The following is a 12,113-nucleotide window of genomic DNA, read 5'->3' as shown; positions in this document are numbered from 1 at the left end:
CAAAAGCCTCTTCTCCTTTCCGTCTATCACAGAGTATAATATACAGGGAGTAGTCAGAAAGTCAAACCAATTCTTTTTTCCGTCTGTCGAAAAGTATAATATACAGGGTGTAGTCAGAAAATCAAACCAATTTTTCTTTCCGTCTGTCGCAAAGTATAATATTCAGGATGTAGTCAGAAAGTAAAACCAATTCTTCTTTCCGTCTGTGACAGAGTGTAATATACAGGGTTTAGTTAGAAAGCCAAACCGATTCTTCTTTCCGTCTGTCACAGAGTATAATATACAGGGTTTAGTCAGAAAGTCAAACCAATTCTTCTTTCCGTGCGTCACAGAGTATAATATACAGGGTTTAGTCAGAAAGTCAAACCAATTCTTCTTTCCGTGTGTCACAGAGTATAATATACAGGGTTTAGTCAGAAAGTCAAACCAAATCAACATATACCATTCTTACGGCCAAACCAACAAATATCCACCGTCTTCTACGATTGAATACTACTATACATGAATCTCCAGCCAATCACACACCTGTTCCTTACAAAGAACATATACCATTCTTGCAGTATGGACAAACCAACACACATCCACCATCTTCTCTGATTCCCTGGATAGCCCTCAAATCATACACCTGTTCCTTATAAAGAGCATATACCATCCTTACGGCCAAACCAACAAAAACCCACCGTCTTCTATGATTGAACACTACTATACATGAATCTCCATCCAATCGTGATTGTGAGTTGCATACTTTAGTTTATCTAAGGCAAGTCGGGTAATAGTATGTAGGTAGATATTGTACTTCTCAGGTAAAAATGGGATTATCTGTTTTATTAGAAAAATCGTTTAACAATATAGCATAGCACAAACAATTGCTTGATATATAGATATGATGTATATGTTGACATAGAAAAGGCATTTAATATAGTGAAAATAAGTTGTATTATTGAAATAGAAAAATACATGTGCTGTATTTTACCTATGACCATAAACAACTTTAGACTACATAGACTGAAAAAAGGTTAACAAGAACAATCAAGCAGTAAGTAATGTTTAAATATAATATGTAAACATTAATAAAATAATGTTAGTATCTAAGCGATGGAATATGTGAAAGCGATTTATAAAAAATGATGTTAGCATGCAAGGAATGAAAGGTTGCCAATTCGGTCGAACATAAATTTATTGAAAAAACAAAAATTATATTCTTAACAGCGGTCACCAACGTGAAGGTACGACTACATCGACCGCCATGTTAGTAGGGGTGATGGTTAGTAGGAATGAAATATTTTACATTATATGACAACATATTTAATAACGATAATATACTTAACTTACTTACTAAGATCAATCCATTACTTGGTTTAGTAGTCATCTTTTTATTGATCTGTTGGACATCTTTTATCTATTCTTATTAATGTTAAAACACCGATACTTTGGTATCAATTCATTCGTAACTAAGTTCTATAGTATTCAAAAATGAATTATTAGGGGTAAATGCGATAACTCTAGGTTATCTAATCTTAAAAATAGGGATTTTCCGACTCCTGTTTTGTGACAGGCTATCGAAGACTTAAAACTAAATCGAGGGAAAGAAGACCATTAAGTTATCGATTGTCTTAACTTGAAGGCTATACGAGCAACGACTCCAGAGTTAACTAGAACGGCTAATTATTTTGCCAGTTATGTGGTCCATATCAGATATCTTTTTAGTGGACATAACTAAACATCTTTTTAAATTCCCTAATCTTAATAATTATAGGTACTTCATTTAGAGATAATATATACAAAACTACGATCTACGAGAATCATCATATGATATAAAAACGATGAGTGCGGGAAAGGTTGAGGAATGTAGTAAAAAGGGTCTGTTCCAGATATCATTACGTTAGCTGTAATAAATAAAGTTTTAAAAAATTACAATATTCAATCATCTAAATAATCTTAGTGGCGTAAAAACGATTAGTGTTATTAAAGGGTGATAAGAGGAATATAATAAAAAATTGTATAGTTCTGATGTAGTTATCAATATTGCAGTTGTAACAAATAAAGTTTTAAGAAATGACTATATTCAATCAGCATCCATCTTAAAGTCAATCGAATCATCAATGATAAACGTTAAAATAAGTTTATTAAAATTTTTGTGTTAAATCTAATCAACATCCATCTCAAGAGTATCAATTAAATAGTGACCAAAGGGAAGCGTATCGTAAGAACCCTGAATGTGATGTCTTTTATCATCATTTGAGCTAAGCGCAATCTTGCTTTGAGTTATAGAAAAAACTTGGTGTTTATCAGAGCGTATAATATTTTGCGAGGCGATCTTCGTTGTAAAGGAATCTAAACATTCTACGTAGTGCTCAAAAGTAATTTTAGTATTTACTACAGATTTCTTTACCCCCTTCGCCTTCTTTGTCACACCACAATTTCGTATAATATTATCAATTTCATCATCCTCATACTCTTGTTCTTTCAAATTCCCCCTCAACTTTATAATGTCATCATCTGGGGTAGCTGCTTTTGTCGTGTATAATTTCGATCGGAGCCCTATGTAGTCGGTCATAATGCAGCCATTATTCTCATCTTCCATTATGCCCAATACCTTTTTATTAACCAGAAGTATGTTGTAAATGTTATCTTTAGGGTAGTCTGAGGTATCAAAATATTTATAGCAATCATGTATCATTGCTTCATACGGGTCTTTTTCCCGTATCTCCACGATCACACTATCGGTATCGGTATAGCAGGTCGAAAAGTTTTCTGCGGACTTGCTAGCTAAGTAGCCATATTGGAAATCATATATCGTCGTTTTCGCCAAGTCTAAAATACTCATTCCAACATAAATCGGTTTAACTAACCATATTTCCGCTCTATGCATCTCAACAGCAATCAAATTTTCATTAAAGGTAGTGGCGTTTTTAAACAGGGGGCTACTTATTCTAGCTTCAGCTCCATAACGACCCTCCCAGTCTGTCAGTAATTTAATATCAACGCGACTGCGCACACACTCCAAGGTCTTACCGAGCACTGCATTGTTCATAAGCTTAAACAGATTCTTTTCAAACTCATTTTTTGCTGCCTTCCGGAGATTTGTATTCAAGTCGATGTATACTTTAACCAAGGAGACTGCTTAAATTTCAGGACTCGATGAATCTTTTTTAGTATTAATCCATGAGCTAGCGCTTGCTTCAAGGCTCTGTAATGAATTACGTATCTTTATTTATCATGAAGGGTAGCCATTAATTTGGTCAGCTCTCGCGGACGTTTAGGAGGTTTCATAGTTTTCGGGTTCAAGGATTGGGGACAGAATGGGATGTCTTTATGACGATCATGGAGATGTTGAGTGTAATCCAGATCGACCTCGAGAATGCACCCTTCAGAAGAATCGTCCGGAATACTAAGAACGTCGATGTTAGTATCAGTCCACTCGAAACCTCCAAATGGAAGATATTGCGACATTGCCCACCCATATTGATTATTGACATCGAAATACATCAGATAAGAATCGGGCTTAGATGGGTCGTAAGATACCATGTATTTGTTATTAGCATGAACACGACGTTTCGAGCAAACTTGACTCAAACCACCACGAATGCCACGCTCCACAAACAAATGCATATCTGGATCAGTTAAAAGTTCAATTTTCTGTTTTGTATACTTAAGCATTGCATCCCACGTGAATCAAGGTAGAGTAAAGTAATGAGCGGGGTCAAGATTATATGTTTCGAGACCACTGGAGCCGAACCGCCCAAAAACATCGGCAAGAAGAAGAATATCTCTTTTCATGTAGAGGTCGACGTAATCTCCGAGAGAAGAACAAGAGAATGAGGACCAGACTTGGAGGGCGCGATGATAATGGCGGCGAGGACAAGGTTTAACCTCAAGTTTATTATAAAAAGACTCGATAGATGGCAGACATGTTTCAATAAAGCGATCAAAAGAATCAATATAATCATAAGGCATGATACCTTTCGCAGTAAGAAAAATGAACTGCTCCTCGGGAAGGAAAACATATTAAGAGCAGAGATTAGGATATTCGGTCAAATAAGAAGAGAGCTTATCGAGAGAAGACGCCATAAATCGAAAACTATCGATGAAACGAAATTTAATTCGAGCATCATTAATGTGTTTAGTGAAAGATATATATTTTTCCTTTGTAATAGGAAGAAGATCTACGGCACCTTTGATGTGAGTAGCAATATCAGTAACAATGAAGTGGGCATCATATCCGCTGAGGTTATGAAATATCACAGGGATAGTGTGAGCATCTTTGTAATTAATGTTACACCCTTCATGAGCTGCAAATCTATAATTATTTTCTGGGATCAGGTGATTATGATCTCGAATTTTCTTGTCGCTGGGGGAGGAGCGCTGCTCGTAAATATGACAATGAGTGGCTGCTTGAAAATCACTCTCTTGCTGAAATGTCATGTTAATATCAAACGGACACATAAACACCGTAAAAACATCTTCAGCAAGCTGATTTAGTTCATCTGCGAACCATTTCATGCAATCTTTTCCACGATATGATTTGAAAAATGAGAGAGAATCATCATAGGAACATTTAAAGTAATACCCAACGGCAGCAGGTATATGTTTGTGATAGGTAGTCTTTTCCGCACTATGTTCCAGTACGCTTTCAAGATCTGCATATACGGCGAAGGGGGCTTTTAGTTTATTCCTTAAATTCTTAAATTTCAACATTTTATGGCTTTCTTCAGGCATTTTAATGGCTGTTTCATTTATTCTTTCACAATCGTTGATGTGAGCTTCTAGCTGTGTAGATGATGAAAATGGTTGTAAACATCGATCACAGATAATATCCAGTCGCCCTTTACAGCAAGCCTTATAAATATTTAACTTTTCTTGCCATCGAAAGTAATGGAGGCAGCCATCACAGAAATAATTTGTTCTCTTTTCTTTGCTAAGCTGCTTGGAAAGGAGGCGAGATAGATTTTTTATCCAAACGGAATGATATCTAAGGGGACCTTGCTCGTCATAATTATCTTCTATCAAAAGCAGGTTCACATGTTTATCCTTCTTGTTCTTTGTTAGGAAGTTTGGGAGGGTCGTATAGTTCTTTTTCTCCTTTTTCAAAATGTATACGTTGATCGATATATTATTCTGCTTTTCAAAATTCGGAATCTGTTTGATGGTCATTGGCCACTGAATATCTTTAAGTTTCAGCACTTGGGAGTAGTGTGGGTAACAGGACATTAAAGCTGAGTTATTCCGACAAGGATATAACGCCGATATGACAGCCCATGCAAAGCATGCCTCGTCATCGTTTTTAACATTAATGCATGCCGGTTTTCTTTTTATCTGAGGGGGAAGCTCAATGTATGAGGAGCCAAGCTGTGGTGTAAATTTGTTTATATTAACCCCCAGGTTAACAACCGCTTTTAGTGCCCAGCCACTATCTCTCTCTTGGAATTCTTCCAAGTCTCTGTTGATGGGTTCCACTACTTTTTTCTCGAACCATTCATCAAGATTGGTGTCTCTATAAATGGCTGAGTTTGAAGTAGTGAAGTACTTGGTTTCATTAATCATCTTATCGCCTTGAGCAATCTCGAACTCTCCTCCAAATGCTATGTTAACTTTCACTGCAGCGTTATTTTTTAAGGCATTTTGGATTCGTCGCTTGAACAGAGCTTTACAATCAACCAGGAAACTGCCCGGGTCCTTGTGTTTAAGGTTCGAAATGACTCCAGTCTGAACTCTTGAATTAAATGTAGATAAAGAGTCATCCCATTGTACCCTACGCTTTGCAGTCTCCGGTCGAGTTTTTAGTCCCGCCCCCTTCTTTTGTTCGGCTTTTAGTTGGTTTCTTAATGTTTTTACCTGCCGCATCTGGGCTTCGAGGTGCTGCTTTTCGCCAATCGTCTTTGCAAACCTCATTCTATCATGAATCATTTTAATCGCTTTTTTACACTCTACCATCCCTTTTCTTAACTTTTTATCATTATAATTGTCAGATATTAACCCCAAGATGGATGAAATATATAGAATAAATTTAGCCAACATGTTAAATTAAATCTAAAAAAATTAATATTAAATTGTTAATAAAACTTTCAAAAATTGCCAATTTAAAGCAAAAATTATGAAAAAGTCAAATATTATCAAAAAAATTCAAAAATTAAAAAAAAAACAAAATTTTCAAAATTTACCACTCACAAGAGCACACGTAAATGATTTACCAAAGCACTGAAGGAAAATCTGAAACAGAATGAGAAAATACAAGTTGCGTCAAGTATTTAGTAAACTTTGATCGGACGGAAAACTGAATAGTGATACGTTATGCTCAAAAGGCCCCTGAAATGAGCAGATTTGTGCTTGTTTTCTCATAGGAATCAATGAAAAAGGGCTGTATTTAACATATTTATTGAAATCATCAAATAATTCATCCAGTTCAGTGCTGATATAATTTTATTGCATGTGTTCATGGATTTGATATCTGATAGGTTACTGTCAGGTTTTAGATAAATACCAAATATTTCAAGGTTTACCTTAATCGTATTGTGCTGATGTAGATATTCACTCAAAATGTTTAAAACTTTGGGTTTGACATGTTTTAAAAATCCATTAAAATCCAGTTTTCATCAATACTATAACGATAAGATTCGATTCTTTTTTAAACGCATGCGTCAATTTTAAAACACATCCATATATCACTTCCAATTTAAGCGGTCTTAATCTTTTTTCGGGAATATAATAATCACCATTAGGCTTATTATCACTATTTACATTTCCGTATTTACATGTGTTCCTACGTCGCGACCGGCTATCCGAGCGCGAAAACGATTTATTACACTTACTACACGTATTTATAATTCCCGATAAACTAATGAGGAGCTCCACTAATTTGCCTTAAATAGGATAAAGATACGAGAATATTAACCCCACCATATCATTTTTGACGATGTTGATGGATTGCTATTTTTAGACCGGACACCGGGTAGTCTAGAAAGCATCCTGTTTGATATGTATATTCTTCGTGCGAAATGCTGAGGATAGCAGAACATCTGGCAATTGTGATAAATTAAGAAAGATGATATTGTGGGAATTTATTTCTTGGTTTTTCTCATGCGAATTGGCAGCTGTCGTAAAGCGGACATTAAGTCATAATTAAAAAATTTAACTGAACACACATTGTGATAAAAAAAGTTGGTGGTATTTTTTGCGAAGAATATAACTATGCAGAAACCGTCGTGTGAAATGAGGACATCTGGTGTGTCTAGAGAGTATCCGGTCTAAGCACCAAGGTTTTTAATATCTGAAAATAACTTAACCATCTGACAGTCTAGTCAGCATCCGTTTTGAAATACTTCGTACCAGATGAGGGAGCAACGACCAACAGCGGTAGTGAAGATTCGGTCGAAAAATAGCATTAAATCAATAACATATTTAAAACAAAGGCCTCTTCTTCCCCTCTGTCGAAAAGTGTAATATACAGTAGGTAGTCAGAAAGTCAAACCAATTCTTCTTTCCGTCTCTCGCAAAGTATAATATACAGGGTGTAGTCTGAAAGTCAAACCAAGAACCAGGAAATAAATTACAAATATAAGAGCACATGAGTTATGAAACAACCATCATGCAAGCAAAAACGACACAACATATAATGAAATCAGTAAAATAGCGAAAAGGCAAGACATCATAATCAGGTTAAAACCTCCATATACAGAATAAACCAAATAAAAACGGAACATATGCAGTTACTACAGTGTATCGGAAATACGTTTGAAATAGTCGACCAATATAAAAGTTTGACACACATAAATCATAGCAACTCATCTACCTGTCTTCTTTTAAGCTAAGGCTACGGCCAGACAAGTGACAATTTACGGCGCCATAAGAGCAGTAAAATGAAGCGCGAAAATTGGTCCCGCGGTTAGTGTAGTGGATGGCCAGACTGAGCTGTAAAATATCGCGAAGCAATATCGAACGGGTCCATCTTCGGCGTCATGTCGCAAACAAATGGACCTAGGTCAAAATTTGTAGCTCATCTAGCCACAACCACGACCAAAACACTGTATTTACATCTCGCGACACTCCGTAATTTACATCCCCGTCTGGCCATGCTTTTTACTGCAGTTACTGCCGCTTCCTTTTACTGCTGTTAGAGCGCCGTAAGAGCAGTAAAATGAAGCGGCCGTAAAAAGCGTGACCAGATGGGGATGTAAATTACGGCGTGTCGCGAGATGTAAATACAGTGTTTCGGTCGTTATTTTGGTTAGATGAGCTACAAATTTGGACCCAGATCCTTCTTACCAGGACCCATTTCCGCGCTTCATTTTATTTCCGCGCTTTATTTTGCTGCTCTTATGGCGCCGTAAATTGTCGCTTGTCTGGCCGTAGCCTTAGCCTAAAAGGAGACAGGTAGTTGATTTGCTATGATTTATGTTTGTCAAACTTTTATATTGTTCGACTATTTCAAACGTAGTTCCGATACACTGTATTATCTGCGTATGTTCCGTTTTTATTTGGCTTATTCTGTATATTTGTGAATGAAAGAAACAACACAAGATATAAATTAAAATGTTGGAAAATCCATACAAAAGTAATATGTATAAATAAACCTTGTTTATTTAATCTAAACATGAATTAAAATTTCTAGTGTAAATCTTAAGATCCAGTTGGAGATATGATTTCAGTGTTCCTATTTATTTTTTCAAATATTTTAAGATATCGTTTAGTTGGTTATATGTATACCTACAGTTGCAGTATCAGTAATATTACTTATTTTGTAATTACCCACCACCCAGATAATTATTGATAAATAAAATATGTATGATGAGCAGCAGAGTTCCAGGTATTTTTCACATTTTCCAGGCATTTTTTGTATGTATTTTCATGTTATTTTTCAGATCTCTCTTATTATCCGTTTATTTTTTTGAATTTTGCAACTTTTTTTAGCATTTTTCGTAATTTTTTGGGTATTTCTCATATTTTCCGAGGTATTTTTTATCATTTTGTCATCCACTTTCAAAAAAACGACACCAACGAATCTCTTCTATGTTAACCATTTTCAGTTGTACTGTTACAAGTACACCACGTTATTCTTAATGATTTTGCAAGGTCGGCAGAATGTCTCCGGATGTACGTATATATTTTGTCTCCTTTTAATTACTGAGAAACTGCAACGAATTTGTCTATTTGGTGAAAAAATCTAATTGACACAATTTCTCAATCGTATCTACCGATAATTATATTACGAGGTCATACGATAAAAGTCGACTAGATGAATGGCCAAAACAAAAAGTGCATTTCGTCAAAAAGTTTACATACGAAGTTTGGGTCTGATGACGACGATATACTACATGAGCCATATAACAAATTCTGAAGTCTTGCGGAGGATTGATAAGCTATAAAGAATGATAATTAGAGAAGACTATGAAACTGCTTAAAAATCAAAATAAATATGTTACTTAACAAATGAAAACAGTGAATAAAACGGTGAAACAGTAAAGTTTTCCTATAACATTGTGTCAATTAGATTTTTCACCAAATAGACAAATTCGTTGCAGTTTCTCAATAATTAAAAGGAGACAAATTATACGTAGATCCGGAGACATTCTGCCGAACTTGCAAAATCATTAAGAATAACGTGGTGTACTTGTAACAGTACAACTGAAAATGGTTAACATAGAAGAGATTCGTTGGTGTCGTTTTTTTGAAAGTGGATGACAAAATGTTAAAAAATACCTCGGAAAATATGAAAAATACCCGAAAATTTACGAAAAATGCTAAAAATAGTTGCAAAATTCAAAAAAATAGACGGATAATACGAGAGATCAGAAAATATCTGGAAAATACAAAAAATGCCCGGAAAATGTGAAAAATACCTGGAACTCTGCTGCTTATCATACATATTTTATTTATCAATAATTATCTTGGTGGTGGGTTATTACAAAATAAGTAATATTATTGATACTGCAACTGTAGGTATACATATAACCAACTAAACGATATCTTAAAATTTTTGAAAAAATAAATAGGAACACTGAAATCATATCTCCAACTGGATCTTAAGATTTACACTAGAAATTTTAATTCATGTTTAGATTAAATAAACAAGGTTTATTTATACATATTACTTTTGTATGGATTTTCCAACACTTTAATTTATATCTTGTGTTGTTTCTTCCATTCACAAATATATATGGAGATTTTAACCTGATTATGATGTCTTGCCTTTTCGCTATTTTACTGATTTCGTTATATGTTGTGTCGTTTTTGCTTGTATGATGGTTGCTTCATAACTCGTGTGCTCTTATATTTGTAATTTATTTCCTGGTTCTTGGTTTGACTTTCAGACTACACCCTGTATATTATACTTTGCGAGAGACGGAAAGAAGAATTGGTTTGACGTTCTGACTACCTACTCTATATTACACTTTTCGACAGACGGGAAGAAGAGGCCTTTGCTTTAAATACGTTATTGATTTAATGTTATTTTTCGACCGAATCTTCACTACCGCTGTTGGTCGTTGCTCCCTCATCTGGTACGAAGTATTTCAAAACGGATGCTGACTAGACTGTCAGATGGTTAAGTTATTTTCAGATATTAAAAACCTTGGTGTTTAGACCGAATACTGTCTAGACACACCAGATGTCCTAATTTCACACAACGGTTTCTGCATAGTTATATTCTTCGCAAAAAATACCACAACTGTGTTTATCACAATGTGTGTTCAGTTAAATTTTTTAATTATGACTTAATGTCCGCTTTACAACAGCTGCCAATTTGGATGAGAAAAACGAAGAAATGAGTTCCCACAATATCATCTTTCTTAATTTATCACAATTGCCAGATGTTCTGCTATCCTCAGCATTTCGCACGAAGAATATACATATCAAACAGGATGCTTTCTAGACTACCCGGTGTCCGGTCTAAAAATAGCAATCGATCAACATCGTCAAAAATGATATGGTGGGGTTAATATTCTCGTATCTTTATCCTATTTATGGCAAATTAGTGGAGCTCCTCATTAGTTTATCGGGAATTATAAATACGTGTAGTAAGTGTAATAAATCGTTTTCGCGCTCGGATAACCTGTTGCGACGTAGGAACACATGTAAATACAGAAATGTAAATAGTGATAATAAGCCTAATGGTGATTATTATATTCCCGAAAAAAGATTAAGACCGCTTAAATTGGAAGTGATATATGGATGTGTTTTAAAATTGACGCATGCGTTTAAAAAACAATCGCATCTTTTCATTTTAGTAGTGATAAAAACTGGATTTTAATGGATTTTTAAAACATGTTAAACCCAAAGTTTTAAACATTTTGAGTGAATATCTACATCAGCACAATACGGTTAAGGTAAATCTTGAAATATTTGGTATTTATCTAAAACCTGACAGTAACCTATCAGATATAAAGTCCATGAACACATGCAATAAAATTATAACTATCAGCACTGAACTGGATGAAGTATTTGATGATTTCAATAAATATGTTAAATACAGCACTTTTTCATTGATTCCTATGAGAAAACAAGCACAAATCTGCTCATTTCAGGGGCCTTTTGAGCATAACGTATCACCATTCAGTTTTCCGTCCGATCAAAGTTTACTAAATACTTGACGCAACTTGTATTTTCTCATTCTGTTTCAGATTTTCCTTCAGTGCTTTGGTAAATCATTTACGTGTGCTCTGGTAAGCGGTAAATTTTGAAAATTTTGCTTTTTTTTTTAAATTATTGAATTTTTTTGATAATATTTGACTTTTTCATAATTTTTGCTTTAAATTGGGAATTTTTGAAAATTTTATTGATAATTTAATATTAAATTTTTTAGATTTAATTTAACATGTGGGCTAAACTTATTCTATATATTTCATCCATCTTGGGGTTAATATCTGAAAATTATAATGATAAAAAGTTAAGAAAAGGGATGGTAGAGTGTAAAAAAGCGATTAAAATGATTCATGATAGAATGAGGTTTGCAAAGACGATTGGCGGAAAGCAGCACCTCGAAGCCCAGATGCGGCAGGTGAAAACATTAAGAAACCAACTAAAAGCCGAACAGAAGAAGGGGGCGGGACTAAAAACTCGACCGGAAACTGCAAAGCGTAGGGTACAATGGGATGACTCTTTATCTACATTTAATTCAA

Source organism: Diabrotica virgifera, chromosome 10, assembly GCF_917563875.1.
Source record: "Diabrotica virgifera virgifera chromosome 10, PGI_DIABVI_V3a".
Classification (NCBI taxonomy): Eukaryota; Metazoa; Arthropoda; class Insecta; order Coleoptera; family Chrysomelidae; genus Diabrotica; species Diabrotica virgifera.
The sequence above is the reverse complement of the archived record's forward strand: the minus strand, read 5'-3'. Positions refer to the sequence as shown.